This window comes from Vespula vulgaris, chromosome 25, assembly GCF_905475345.1.
Source record: "Vespula vulgaris chromosome 25, iyVesVulg1.1, whole genome shotgun sequence".
NCBI lineage: Eukaryota > Metazoa > Arthropoda > Insecta > Hymenoptera > Vespidae > Vespula > Vespula vulgaris.
The window spans coordinates 2,343,886-2,359,332 of NC_066610.1; the positions used below are offsets into that span (position 1 = coordinate 2,343,886).

The window sequence follows — 15,447 nt, forward strand, 5'->3', positions numbered from 1 at the left end:
ATAAAGTTATGCGTCACTTATTCCCTCTCTTTTCCCTCTCTTTTCCCTCTCTCTCTCTCTCTCTCTCTCTCTCTCTCTCGCTCGCTTTTTTTCTCTCTTTTTTCTCTTTCCTTCTATCTCTGTCTCTTTTTCTCTCTTTGTCGATCCTCATTAACAGTCAATAAAAATGCCTCGGACACCCGCCACTAAAATTTGGCACTTGCTGCAATGAACAGTGTCGCATGCGGTGCTGAGATATATACGCGACCGTGGCTACTGACGATCGGCCGCACGCCTCCTTACTCACTTATAAAGTTAATTGAGGGCAAACGTCCACCACGATTCCACTACTGACTATCTCGAAAACATTGCATCGAATATGTAAGAAGTAGGAGATGAAAAGATGACGAAGAAGAAGAAGAAGAAGATGATGATGATGATGATGATGATTATGATGATAATGATGACGACGATGACGATGACGATGACGATGATGCAAAAAAAAGTTATCGCACTTCTGCCTCGACAGATTTCTTTTCTCTCTCTCTCTCTCTCTCTCTCTCTCTCTGAAATTATTTCTCTCTCTTTTTTCTCAATCTCGAATTAGTTCGTAATATATCGAAAGATCCGTGTTTAAGTTGGAGTCCTTTCGTTCGTAATATCGTACCCGGTTTGACATAAGTCGCGTTATATGGAGCGTGTCGTCGTAGGCGAAGTTAAATGCTCTTAGAAAACGTTCGAGATAAAACGTCATCTTTTTTCTATTTTTTTTTCTTTTCGTTTGTTTTTTTTAACATCGCATTTGACAACTTTCCCCCACCGTTCGGTCGACGTCAATCGTTCTCCCTCCATCCCTCTGACCTCCTACCCCCTCTCGGCTAAAAAGAAAGAAAAAAGAAAGAATACATCCTCCTTTTACATCCTCTCTAACTCGTAACGCTGATGTCTTAGCAAAAGAACTAAAAGGCGACCTTCGCGATCGTAAAACTACTTCCACGTTCGCGCATACGGCTCGTTTACTTGCGCGGAAAAGCATTTACCATAAGTTATTACGTTATTCCGGCCTTCGACTTCTCGCGGCTGGCCCGCGTCGATGGTAGGTGCACTGTTGTGTTCTCTCTTACCGGAGACCTGTTTCTATACATTTTTCTTCTCTCTTTCTGACTTTTCTTCTCCCCTTCTTCTCCTCTCTTCTTCGCGCTTCTTTTTCATTTTTTTCTTTTTCTTTTCCTTTTTATTTTTTTTTCTTATTTATATATATATTCTTTTCTTTCTTTTTTTTATTATTTATTATTTTATTTTCCTCGCACTAGAACCTTGTCGTGAATTATTTATGAGAAATGCTGCTGCTGCTGGTGTTGCTGCTGCTGCTGTTGTTGTTGCTGCTGCTGTTACCGCCACTGCTGCTGCTGCTGCTGTTGCTGCTGCTGCTGCTGCTGCTGTTGTTGCTATTCCTGCTGCTTCTTCGTCGTTACGATTACGGATTTTAAAGGGAACCATACTCGTTAGGAACGAACGAACGACCGTCGTGTTAATGCGAAAGTGAAAACTCTATTCACACCACGTTTACACTGTTTTCCTTCGACTACACTCTTCGACGTCGTACACCCTACCTCCCTTCGTTTCTAGCAGCCCTTTATTCTTCTTCCTCTTCTTCTTTTTTCTTGCTTTTTTTCTTTCTTCCTTTTTTCTTCACGCTCTGCCCGCAGCACTGCTACTCCCGTGTCTCTCGGCGTCCGGTCTGACAAATCGTCGCGCTAGACACGACGATACCCTGATGAATTATAGTAATGGCGTGACAGCCTACAAATATTGAATCTAATTATGGTAATGCGACGGTAATCTATTTGCATTGCTGAATAACGAAGACACAGGTGGTATGGAAAGATCCTACCCTGGCGGACTCGTGTGAGTGACCTACGGATAAGAAAAAAAGAGAAAGAGAGTCAATAGTATTGAGAATAAGAAGTGTGGCGGAGTTGGTGTGGTCGAGACTTTAAGGAGGCCGAACGAGTAAGACAAGAATGGAAAGAAAAAAAAAGAAAAGAAGAAACCGATCGTCCAACAACTTTTCCTTATCTCTCTCTTTCTCTCTGTCTTATAACGATTTGTGATATATCATTCGAGACGTTGTCCAATCGATTCGGGAAAAACGATTCTCCAGGAAATACTCGTGCGATCATTTTATTAGCAAAGAAACGTCAATAAAAGTGTCGGATCGGGGCTTTAAAAAAAAAAAAGAACCAGGCTCTGGTCGAACGATAGTTCTTCAAAGTTCAACAGCGAGACGAAAGTAGATAAAAGTACCGAAAAAGAAAAAAGGAGGGTGGGAGGGTGGTAAAAGGGAGGAGAGGACACGTCGATTTTATCTTTATGCAGCAATTCCTGCGCATATATATACATATATATATATATATATATATACATATGAATCGTGCGAGCACGTGGCACGTGTTTTTGTTTTTGTTTTTGTTTCTCTCTTTCGTATCGTATCGTATCGTTTTGCTTTTCTCGTTCCTCTTCCTTTTCTTCTTATTTTCTTTTTTCCCTTTTTTGCACTCGTGCAAAAGAAGGAGCGCGAACTATAATATACGGTCATTTAATTCGATCATGTGTCGCACGGATTGGCGTTGACTCGAATTCGTGCCGTCACGCTCTCGTAGGAAACTCTTAACACGGCGCTTGTGGGTTGGCCTTAAGAGAGACCTACGAATGCTCTTTTCTCTCTCTCTCTCTCTATCTCACGCGATACAAGCACTAGACCGTGCATTCCAAACATCAAAACTTACCAACATCGAAAGATGATGTCGACGTCGATGGAATCCATCATTTTGTTTTTCTTTTCTTTTTCTTTTTTTTTCTTCTTCTCCTCTTGTTTTTATTCGTTCGCACGGCACGTGCTCAATTTCTGCGCTAACATGCACGCACGTACGCACGCACGCACGCACACATACACCCAGCGTTCGGCTACCCGCGGGACCCTTTGATAAAACGTATGCAGATTAAAACATTTTATTTGAATGATAATATAACACTTGTTGATGCAAGCGCGTTGGCCTAGGTTAGCATAATAAACATTATGTAGATCTCCGCGGATGCGCCGAGTCGAGCCGACGAGACTATCCGTTCCGGCCTCGTATTACGCGAGCGTGTTAACGCGTTCCTACTCATCGTCCTTCTCTTCTCTTATTCATCCCCACTCTATTTCACCCTTCTACTTGCTCCTTTTCTCTTTCACTCATCTCTCTTTCTTTCTCTTTCCTTCTTTCTTTCTTTCTCTCTCTCTCTTTCTTTCTATCTATCTCCATCTATCTATTTCTCTTCGTGTATATACACATGTATCTATCTATCTATCTATATATATATATATAGATACTCGTACGTTCTCTTTACGCTTCATCCTTCCTCTCTTCGACTAGACGTTCATTCATTAAAAACCAGAACCACGTGCATTCTTAATTTTATCGACGTTCCGATCGACTTCCCTCAACATACGGTATCTATATACATAAGGTAAAATACCATTTAGAATCTGACATTTCTCTCGTTGGCGCCAACCTCGACTTCTCTCTCTCTCTCTCTCTCTCTCTCTCTCTCTCTCTCATTCATTCACTCGTTTTCTCTTTGTCCCTATCGTAGATTAACAAAAAAATAGAAAGGAACGATAACATCGTAGACTTTTTTACTTCTTTCGTTTTTCTTTCTTTTCTTTTTCTTTTTCAATCGAATCGAACGATTTAATTCTTACCGATTTAGATACTCACCGTGAAACGAATGTAATTGTTGGAAATAGCGCGAATGGGAAAGCCGAAGCGCATTTATTTCCTAATATATTATCGAACCCTATCGTAAGATAATTCGGTACGAGCGATTCTAATGGAGAGTCTTGTTATAGATAGGAAACTCGAGACGCATTCGTTTCTATCTACGATCGGGAGTACAAATCACAGAAGCGAGAGAGAGAGAGAGAGAGAGAAGTAAAATGCAAAGTAAGCTTTCTGCCGAGCGATCGAGGAACGTCGATTCGATTCGAAAAACGGTGTCGTCGAAGGGAATTGCTTCCTCTCTCTTTCTCTCTCGATGAGAAAATCTGTAAGATTGTTTCGAGTTATATAGAAGATAAAGAGAGAGAGAGAGAGAAGTTTGGTATGCACTTTCTCGTTTCGATGCTTATCGTCCTTACACGCGTCTTTCCCACCTACCGAATGGACAATAAAATCAAACTTTACGCACTGCCTTCGTTCGAACTTTTATCCAGCTCTTCTCCGTCCTCTTCGATGAAACCAGCAAATGGAACGTGAATATTCCTTACAGATTAACTAATCTTGAACGAGAGAGAGAAAGAGAGAGAGAGAGAGGATAAAAACAAAGCAATTAAATCTCTTCTACTTGCGATCCATCGATCGAGTATAATTATCGACGCTTGATTATTAATTACGTTATCGTTTGACACGATATTCGATTGATTTCGAAAAAAACATATATAGAGAGAAACGTTTCAAGTTACGTCCGCGTGATTGTTCTTTCTGTTTGGAGATGAAATTTCGAAGAGTAATTTTAAAGTTTGGATCGATCGATTTCGAAATATGTAGGTCAGAGAGAGAGAAAGAAAGACATATATATATATATTGATATATGTACAAAGTACATACGTACGGTATACATATGTATATACGTCTGGTTAGTATCGTCATTCTACGGCATCAAGTGGCCACGATAATGGGACCTATGACACGCACACACGATCACAGACATTCGGACGGATAAGTTAAGTGCTCCTCGTCGCTCCGTTGAAAATGATGTTCAATTCAGACGTAACTCTATCTATGACCCTGACCTCTCTTCTCCTGACCTTGAACGTATTTTATTTGGCAAGAGAGAAAGAGAGAGAGAGAGAGAGATGAAGCAGGTTAAAAAGATTTTTCTTTCTTTCTCTTCAATTTATCTTTTTTTTCAAGAATCCCTCTGTCTTTCTCCAAAGCTTACGTAAGCACGAATCGCTCGATTATGATCGTTTGAAAAGGAATGAAAGAAGGGTGGGATGGAGGAGGTGAGTAGAGAGGAGGGAGGGAGAGAGGGAGGAAAGAGATAGACGTTGATCGTTAAACGAGAAAATGAAGTTTAATTCGGAGGTCTAAACGGTGGTTTGGGAGAATGCACCCTGCTCGAGAGTAAGCCAGCCAGCGAGAGAGAGATAGACAGATACATAGAGAGAGAGAGAGAGAGAGAGAGAGAGAGAGAGAGAGAGAGAGATAGTCGTAAGCCGGTAGCCCCCGGATGCTCTTTCAGGCCACTTTCAGTCTGCGTAGCGCCGCAATCGGATGTAAATGCCATGCAAATTTCCAACAGGGAGAGAGATAGAGAGACGCAAAAGAGAGTGAGAGGATGAGAAGGTAAAGAGAGAGAGAGAGAGAGAGAGAGAGGAACGCGCACGACACACAGGTACACCCGGAACGTACCGGGTGACGCGATAAACGAGTCGGCTCGCGGTGGAGGCGGCTCACCGACGAATTTAACGATCGTTCGTTAAATCGCCTCCCTATCTCCGATCTGTCCTCGGTGACGAAATATTTGCGCTTGGATAGTACTCTCCCACCCTCCCTCCCACCCTCCTGCACTCACCTCGAATACTCCTACCTCGTTTGCTCGATAACTTTGATTTCCATTCTTCTATTTCTTCTTCTTCTTCGATCGATCGATCGATCGACCGATCGATCTCTTGTTTCTTTCTTTCTTTCTTTCTTTCTTTCTTTCTTTCTTTTTCTCCTTTTTTATCGTCGTTACAAACTCAAAACGCGTGAAAGTTCCAACACCGTGCTTCTTCTTTTTTTCTCTTTTTTTCTTTTCCTCCAGAAACTCGATTCCAATAGTGTTCGTCGTAAAGTAAGGGTGAAAAGAGCCGTTTGCAGCGGGGTGACATATATCGGGGGTGAGTGTTAGAGGGGAGAGAGAGAAAGAGAGAGAAAAAAAAGAAGAAAGAAACGAAAGGAATTAGCGGTCGGACGCGTGCAACGTGCATTGTTGTCCGGTCGCATTAGCTACTGGCAACGGTAGTGTAGCCTAGTCAAAAAGAGACAGAGACAGACAGACAGACAGAAAGAGAGAGATTTCTTCGTGCAGCTTCACACTCCGCACCCCTAGTTTTTCTACTTTTGTTTGTCCTACGAACCTAGGGAGACTAGAAACGTCGATTCGTGCCATGATCGAGCACTTTCCCTCCTGCGTAATACTCGATCCGCGTAGTAGTAGTAAATAAGTGCTCCACACGTATGTACGATCGATTTACTTCGACGTGATTTTTTCCCCATCTCTTTCTCTCTCTCTCTCTCTTTTTCGCGTCGTAAAATGTTCCAAACAGAAATCGATCGCACTCGGACTTTATCGTTGTTATCTCTAGTTTTAGAGTTATCGGTAACCATTAGGAACGAGCGAATCGTTAATAAGAAGAAAACGATGTTGTTTCGGACGAGAGTCAAGATTTTTGGTAAAATCCGCTTCCCTTTCCCTTCCCACTCTTTTCTACTTCTCCCCCTCTATTTTTTTTTTTTTTTTCTATACGAACGATCCTATACGAACGAACATCACCTTTATGCGGAAGGGTCCGTCACAATGCTGCATTGTCCCCGATCCATAGTTTTTGTTCCTCCCTGTATATCGTGAACTGTACGAAGAGAAGAGGATAGAAGACGAGTGAGAGAGAGAGAGAGAGAGAGAGAGGACACTCCGCTTCATCGACTTATTATGTTTCGTATATTTCGCTTCTCGTTCGGGGACCTCGAACGATCGACCACCAGCTGTCCACGTTCGTAAATTTCTTCTCTTTTTTTTTCACGACGCGCGAATTTCAGTTTACGTTAAATCGTAATAATTTGTTCGAGCAAATCGCATCGTCCTATTTTTTTGTCTCATCTCTCCGTCTCTTTTCTATCCCCACTCCTCCGAATCATTTTGAATCGAAGATAGAGCGAACTGAAATGCGTTTTTACCTGCGCAAAGTAGTTTAATCCTATAAACGCACCCTCGATACGCTTCGAGAAGTTTGTTCTTCTTGTATCTTAACTTCTACGGATTATAAACTGAGTATTAGCGTTCTCTTTCGATACTTTTTTAACGCCCTGGCAATTTTCTATCGTAGTTATTCGTAGTTTCCCGCTGCGAAGGCACCACGTGTATTGCTTCGTCTCTTCGATCGAAATAAAGCAGAACGATGGACCGAAAAAGTTCGTTGTGATTTTCTTTCTTTCTTTTTTTCTCCCGGAGCTAACAAAAAAAAGAAAAAGGAAGGAAAAAAATTATAAGTAAGTAAGAAACGTCGAAAGAAAAAGTTCGCTCGACGGGGAGGTCAAGTTCGTCGTCGTCGTCGTCGTCGTCGTCATCGTCGTCGGCTAACACCCGAGTCGTAACCTCGTTCTTCTCGCGACCAACCAACTTCCTCGACGATAAATATCTTTTACGAGGATCTTTATCGCGATGTACATTCGTCGGAGGAGAGAAAAAAATATCACGAACTTGCGTTCGTCTCGCTCTGCTTGCTCTTTTATTAAAAAAACAAAAAAAAATAAATAAAAACAAAAGAAAGCAAAGAAAAAAAATGAAAAGCAAAAAGGAGAAAAAAGAAAAAAAGAGGAAAAGACGAAGAACGATTCGGCGCGCGCGATGCTTGGATAAAGCTGGATCCATAATTCCTCTTTCTCTTTTCTCCTTTCTCGCGAGAGAACCGTACCATTCCTTGTAATTAATGAACACCGGGTAGAATAGAGAAAGAATTATCGCACGCTCGGCCTAAAGTCCTTCTTTCTTTCTTTTTTCTTTGTTTTCTGTTTTTTTCGAGAAGCATTTCGCTTTTACAATTCTCAAATGGAATAACAACGTTAGCGTACAAGTTTATAACGATACATAAAAGTTTCGCTTTTCTTAAAAGGTTAAATATTTTTCTCCGTCGAAATACAGATATAAATCGGATTAGAGATTGGAGAGATCTCGTAAAACTCAAATATCTGAGATATTCGGGAAAGATTGTCTGGTTAAACTTTGATTTGTTCAAATATGTATGTATATATATATATATATGTATGCATATATGTGTGTGAGGTAAACGCAAATCGATATCGATTCCGATCCATCGATGAATGCATCCTTGTTCCTGGATACGATTAGTGGGCGAACGTCGTTTAGAAGTTAAATAGGACGTTTGAGAAGGTAATAACGGCAATTATCGTGTTAGTAGCTATATTCCGAAGGCATCCGTCGCTTCGTACCTTTCCCCGTGTAATTACGTCTCGTTAAGATCTCGGGAATGTAATCCGGCTCTCGCGGACGAAACTGGGAAACCGTGGAGAACGATACCGCCCCGGGTATATCTTACCTACGTTAAAGCGTGTAAACGTAAATATATCAGGTGTGTATATACTTGGATACGTGTTAGTAAAGTTTTGTAAAATCTTTTTCATCGCTATTTATATTTTCTCATAAGCTTGATTTTTTTAAATACCTGAATCAAAGATACAAGAGAGATGGTGATCTTTGATCACCCGGCTTATGGTTAGGAACCTTTATTAAGGTAAAATACTAAGTCTCTATTACGAGAGGTTACTCGTTACTCGCTCGTTACATTCTTACCGCTTACGCCATAAAAGGTTGCGAGAGTTAGCTTGGAAAAAAGGTTAGAACATCGTTTGGATCTCGTCGTTTCGAAAAACGCAAAAACGTACGTACCAACCTTGTTGAGAGATGTTTGCTTCTCTCTCTCTCTCTCTCTCGTCCTCTTTCTCTTTCCGAAAGATTCGTGAACGTTGCCGGCTGCTCGACCAGATCGAAGAGAAAGGGTGAGAAGGGCGAGGCTCGGATAGAGGGATGCGTAATCCTTTCGGCTTGCTCAGCAGACACGATCCTTTTCGGACGTTGTCACGAGACGATCGTTCGCGAAGAACTGGCCTTAACTACTATTCTTAAACGTACTCGAAGAAATTTGTTTTGAAAGCTTTTCTCGGAAATAAATCCATAAAGAGATATACAAAGGAGATAGAGATCGTCCTTAGCTTTGTTTCTCTAAGAAAACATAAACCAGTAAGCGCTTGAGGACGATCGGAGAGTAAAGAGTATTTGTTTACGTTCTCGAATAGCATTTCTACGTGTAACAGTACGTAGAGTGATATTCGTATTCTTTTCTTTTTTACCTTATTACGGATTTTATTAACGATCGACGATAATATCGAAGGTTGAGATTCGAGGCGGATCGTTACTATAAACTCGTGCGTGTAACAAGCTTCTCGCGTTAAAGCCAAGGTCAGAATGAGAGACTTTAGAACTCGGTTCCTCTGTGCATACCTTCTGTGCTCGTAAAACCAGTCGTATACGATTTCCTCGATCCTCTCTATTCATGGTTTACACGTTACGTATGTAACTATGGTGCGAGCTACGGAATCCAACGTGGTATAAGGTTTCTAGGCGCGTGCCAAAGGAAAAATTTTCTGACCTAAGGGAAGTGAAAGCGGGCTAACAAACGTGTCCGCGGAAACGAACGTAGTTTTTGCGAGAAGGAGATTAAAAAGAGGAGAAAAAAATAAAAGGAATTCCTGTCACGCCTCGTAGTATCCGGATGCAGTATGGTGAGAGAGCCAACGACAGAGGAGAGCTTTTCCAGGCGTGAATCTAATGGTGACAGATCGATTCCGAGCAACGATCGATCGGTTTAGTCTCGTGGCTAGGCCTAGACTAGGGGGATGTTTTCGAGGGGTCGTTTCAGAAAGATAGATAGAGATGGAAAAAGAGAGAAAGAGAGAGAACCGGTGGCCGTATCGCTTTTGTCACCTCCGTGTGTATTCCGGGGTGATTCGTCATAGCTTAGACTCTCGACATTTTTTTTCTCTTTCTCTCTCTCTCTCTCTCCCTCTCTTTATCCAAAGCGATTGTCTTCTCGAGGCATCATCGATCGATATTTCCGACTCGAAAGTATTATCATCTTTATCGAAGAACAACGAATGAACCGAATGGGCTCTCTTTTGAGATACGTGACTCCTTTAGAAACGTTCCAAGAGCTAAGGACTTATGTATACGTGGACTTGTGTGAGAGAGAGAGAGAGAGAGGAAAGCAGGTAGAGAGAGGATAGCCAGCAGCAGCGTGGTGGTTCGAGCAGCGGGTGCTCTGGATCCGACTGGACCGGTTTTGCCTGGATTCCCTAGGAGTTCTAGCCTTCGGGACTCGCAAGAGTGGCCGCAGGATTCTCACTGGTCACCGGTTACTGGTCACCGGTCAGTACGACGTAGAAGAGAAGACCGGACCTCTCCGGTCTTTGGCTCACCCGGCTATCCCCTCCTCTTCGATCTCTTCTCGAAGCTCTTCTTCTTCTTCTTCTTTTTTTTCTCGTTTTTTTTCTTTTTTTCTTCCTCTCCCCCGCCCGACTCCCCAGTTCTTTCCACCTTCCTCCACCTCTTCCTCCTCCTCCTCCTCCTCCTCCTCCTCTTCCTCTTCATCTTCCACGTCCCTCCGGCGTGTCTGCTCACCCCAGCAGGGAGAAACTTTCACGCCGCATCGAAAAGCCAATTCCCCGGCGCTTACCGCTACGTTTCATCGTATCATTTATCATCGAAGGAACGAACACGAGAGCTCTCATGCCTCCGTTGTTGATGATGACTTGATACCGAGAGAATCTCGTGACATCGATATGTTATTTGAACACGTTCGATTATATTTCCTTAACCGGTATATACCTATATAATCAACCGTAAATCTTTAATATTCCGAGATTTAAAAAGGTACATTTCGAATTTACGGTTAAACAATTCGCCCTTTCGATTCCGTTAAATTCTTCTTCCTCTCTTTCATAACCACTACGTGTACACGTTCTCGTGGCACGCTCGAAATCCAGTTTCGGAATCGGGTTCAGCCTCCTCAAACGGTCCTGGATGACCGTTGCCACTGGTGCGGAAGGTGCCTCTCTCTTTTCTCTTCTCTCCTCTTCACTCCTCTGTTCTTTTGCTCTACTCTGCTCTGCTCTGATCTGCTCTGCTTTGCTCTGCTCTGCTCTGCTCTGCTCTGCTTTGCTCTGCTCGGTCCACGACCGGACAGCCAACCGTCACGGTTTTGTCTTCTTAAGACAGCCTGTGTGAAAAAGGTGTCGTTCGAGTAAGCACGTGCTCGTGCGAGACAGAGAGAGAGAGAGAGAGAGAGAAAGAGAGAGTGATAAAAAGGGTTGTCCATAAGCTTAACCGCAAAGGGAGAAGAAAACGGCTACTATTTCTTAGCTCATTGTGCCGACGTCCCGATGATGAATTCGGTCATTAATTAGAACAACAAAGTGGCAACTCCCCTGTTCTCATCTTCCTTTTCTCTCTTTTTTCTTTTTCTTTTCTCTTTTTCTAAGCCCCTCCTTTAAAGAACGAACTTCTTGATACGCTCGTTTTCACTCTTTTTCCTTCCTGTAAATCTTCCCTATGTTTCCAAGTACGACAGTTTCGCGAAGGGGAAATTTAAGGAAGAGAGAAAAAAAATTGCAAAGGACGTTCATTGAAAAATTTCTTTATTCCTTCATTTTCGTTCTTTCCTTTTTTTTTCTTCTTTCAAACTTTCGTTTTTTCCAATTGAAAAGACAGAGAGAGAGAGAGAGAGAGAGAGAGAGAGAGAGAGAGAGAGAGGGACCGTAGATCATTCTTTCACGTAAACGTCGCGTGTCCGTTCTACGAACGCGACGACAGGTGACGCGTAACGACCATAAGAGATTCCGAGGATTCGTATGAGAGATAGGGAGAGAACTTCAGAAGTGAAACGTTAGAATTATCGCTCGTTGTTCGGCATTTAAAAGGTACCATTAGCTACGCCGCGTCACGACGTTTGTAAAAGTCGCTACTACTGATGAATGGCAGGATGATCGCGTCACGGTCGAAGGGTGGACTGCTCCTCTTCCCTTCGACACCCTAGTCCACCCTAACCCATCCCAGTTCCACTCACCTGCCCCCTCCTCCCTGCCCTTATTAACCCCCTCGCCAATTCGTTGTCTTCCAAGATAAACTCGAAACGCTCGTCGAGGTCGCTGATCATTTCTTTCTTTCTTTTTCTAGAATATCGTACACCGGGTGTTCGAGATTTTCAAGATTAAATATCGGCGTTAAATATTTAGGCGCCATTTAAACGTTCTTTCTAAACGATCGTCGATTTTATTCCGTTAGGAAGTAAATGATAATCTTGTAAAATAATTGATTTAAATGTCCGCATTGATATTACCATTATGGTCAAGCGCGGAATATTTTTACATAAATAAATCTGCGCGGGATCTTTCGATATAATCGATTCAGATCGAGCCGTAGAGTGAGATCCGTTGGATATAAAACGTCGATGATATTTGTCTCGGCGGAGCAAGCGAGACGATCGAAATCATTATCTACTATCGAGAAGAACCGTCATTAGCACGATATTAAATGGTCGTTAAAGCGTCCATAGAGGAAAAAGAAAAATTATAATCTTTATCGGTGGAATAAATTGAGCGGTTAAAAAACGAAGGCACAAAAAATATACGTAAATGAAAGAAAGAAGAGAGGAGAAAAGAAAAAGAAAGAAAGAAGAAAAAAAGAAAAGGAGAAGGAAACGACATTAATCAGCCATCAACGATTGTTATTAGATCGCGACGATTCTGTCGAAAGAAACTATTCGTCGTTTGAAAAGGCCCCGCGGACTTTCGAAATTCTTTAAGAAGAACCTTTTCGAATTTGATCTTAGACTTCGATTAACGCGATCTTTGATCAAGAAGATCAAGAGAAGAAAAAGAGAAAGAAAAAGAGGAAAGAATTCTTGCAAGAAACCCTTAGCATCTTTCGAAGGAAGATTCCCCCACGTAACGATCGAGCAACGAATATAATGATATTAATCGGGCCGGTGCATTCGGCTTCCTTAAAATTGCCGGCGGGCTCAATTTCTCACTTAAAATCTAATTAGAGTTTACCGGAGGTAGCGGATGCCCGTAGCGGAACGGTTCGTGGCCGGTTGGTGGCCGGTTCGTGGCCGGTTCCTTCTTCCCTTGGTGGAAGAATCGAAGGTGAAGGGGGTGGTCGGTGCGAATTTGACCCCGGGATAAAGACGGACCCCGGAGCTAAGGCCGTACTTTAGAAAATTGCAGTTTCCTGCGGTCGATTCCAGCAGCGGCAGCGATCTCTTTCACCGCACGAATACGACGAGTTGGAACCGACGAGATCGGCTGCCTTTACAAAAATTCTCTTTCTCCTCCTCCTCCACCTCCACCACCTTCGCTCGATCCACCTCATCCTCATTCTGCTCTTCGTAGGTAACGTCGTCGGATTCGTGGTAAGAAGGACGTCTCGAGATATCGAGAGCGAGAGACGGAGATGTTCGGGGAGGGCTGAAAAAAAGAGCGTCGATCGTTAGCGAGGTACAAATTTCGCCATTTGCCGCAATAAACCTTCGAACCCGCTTGTAACTTCTTCTTATGGGAGGCATGAGTAATCGCCTTGTTAGCCCTTATGGTCTATAGGCGTTCATACTCGCTCGTTCCCTCTCTCTCTCTCTCTCTCTCTTCTCGACCATGGGAGGATAAGCGACAACAACAACGACGACAACAACAACAACAACAACAACAACAACAACAACAACAACAACGGCAACAACAACAACGGCAAGAAACCAAGAACGAGCGACATGCACGCATCGAGGAAAAAGGACGAAACGTTTCGCACGACACACCGTAGCATTCGATGCGCGTGCTTCGTGTCTCGTGAGAGGAACAACAAGTGTTGCAGTAACGAAGAGGACCGGAGGAGAGGAACGACGTACCCTCTCGTCTCCTCTCCTCTCCCTCTCATCGTCATTCTACTCTTTTACCTTCATTATCCGCTTTATCGATCTTTGATTTCTTTTTGAGTACTTATCGATTGAGATAATGAGAGAGAGAGAGAGACAAATATATACTCGAATAATCGTAACTCGGTTTTGAATTCGGTGCTGACAATTACGACGGATTGTACGAGACGATAAAAGAGAACGGATAAGAAGGCAAGATCCGTGAGAGAGAGAGAGAGAGAGGAGAGACCCTCCCGTGTTATTCACGAACACACGTGCGCGGATGAGAACTCGTAAGGAACTCGCGTGGTCCCATATCTTCGAAAGAAACCAGAGGGGGTCTCTTCCAAGTACACAGGACGAGGACTAACACTGTTTTATCGTGTAGCCAATTAATAATCTCTCCTTTAATCCCCCCCTTCTCGCTTCCCTTTCCTTCTACCCCCTACCAACCACCTCCTTCTCTCGATTTTAACTTTGAAATATACTCCTCGATATCTTTCCGAGTCGACATTCTACTGACGTTCTTTCTCATTCGTAAATTAGCGAATTAATCTTAGCGTTAATTTATTAAAATTTTAAGTTTGTTCCTTCAGAAGGAGATCTTTCGATCGGAGGAGAACAGATCTTAATCCAGTTGTTACGTTTTTGTTGCAGCTTACAGAGAAAGAGAGAGAGAGAAAGAGAGAAAGAAAGAGAAAGAAAGAGAGAGAAAGAAAAAGAAAGAGAGAAAAAGAAAGAGTCATCTCGTATAGTCCTTCTGCGAGCAATCGTTCCAGAATCCTGTCGCAGCCAGGCATCCTGTCAGTGTGTGGAAATACATTATTACATAGAATTACGGTATAAATTGTGTTAAATCAATGTTAATCGCTGTAGCGAAGTGGGGTATTATAATAAATATATTATTTTATGTATAATCGCTCACGCTCTGTTCATCCGAATCCTAATTTTTCGTATCCTATTCTTCTCTCTTCTTTTCGTTTTCTTTAGTTTTTCCTTTTTTTTTTTTCTGTAACTCTTACACGGTTCGCTCCTTTTAACCGGACCAATTTCTCGAAGATGAAATCTTTATTAGAATCAACGAATCGTGTTACGATTACGAGGGTGTCTCGTAATCGTTTTAAGGCTGTTTTTCGTTAGCTTACGTTGCAAACTTTTTTTCTAGGGACGACCAAGTCGAACGAATTTCTTTTTTCCTTTTCTTTTCTTCTTGTTTCGTTTTTTTTTTCTTTCTTTTTTACACTCGTTCCGTCCAACGTGGGAGAAAGAGAGAGAGAGAGAAAGAGAGAAGATCGTAAAAAGAATCTGCAACGGTCGGCATCTGCGATGTGCAATTAACGAAAGGGTTTGTTCTCTACCCCCGACGTTGTTCCTTACCCCCGCCTTTTGATTTATAGGATGCTTTTATTTTTTAATTCCGTTGCAAGTGTCACCAACATCTTTTCTTCTATCGCCAGCTAGATATGCAGCCTAGTCCGAGCATTACTTTCATTTTCTTCGCGTTCGTTGTACTTATGAAAAAAAAAACAAAAACAGAAAAGAGACAAAAAGAAAGAAAAGATAAAAGATCCTTTAACGAAGACAAGAAGAGTTTAAAAGGACGAACGGGGGAGATTATGGATATACGGAGTATTTAACCCTCGGGAATGCGTTATGAAATGACTTTATGACAGATCAGAGAC

At 42.4% G+C, this 15,447-nt stretch overlaps 1 protein-coding gene across 3 annotated transcripts in view; it reads left to right on the forward strand.

Moving 5' to 3' along the window:
* The window catches only part of LOC127072360 (POU domain protein CF1A), a 29,470-nt gene extending 14,788 nt beyond the window's left edge, over window positions 1-14,682 (forward strand). For 2 of the 3 annotated variants that reach the window (XM_051012763.1, XM_051012764.1), the window contains one exon: window positions 13,254-14,507. The gene's annotated coding sequence lies outside the window, so the exon portion shown is untranslated. Of the gene's footprint in view, window positions 1-13,253 lie in introns of all 3 variants that reach the window. The other variant, XM_051012762.1, reaches the window with a different exon arrangement.
* The last annotated feature ends 765 nt before the right edge of the window (window positions 14,683-15,447 follow it).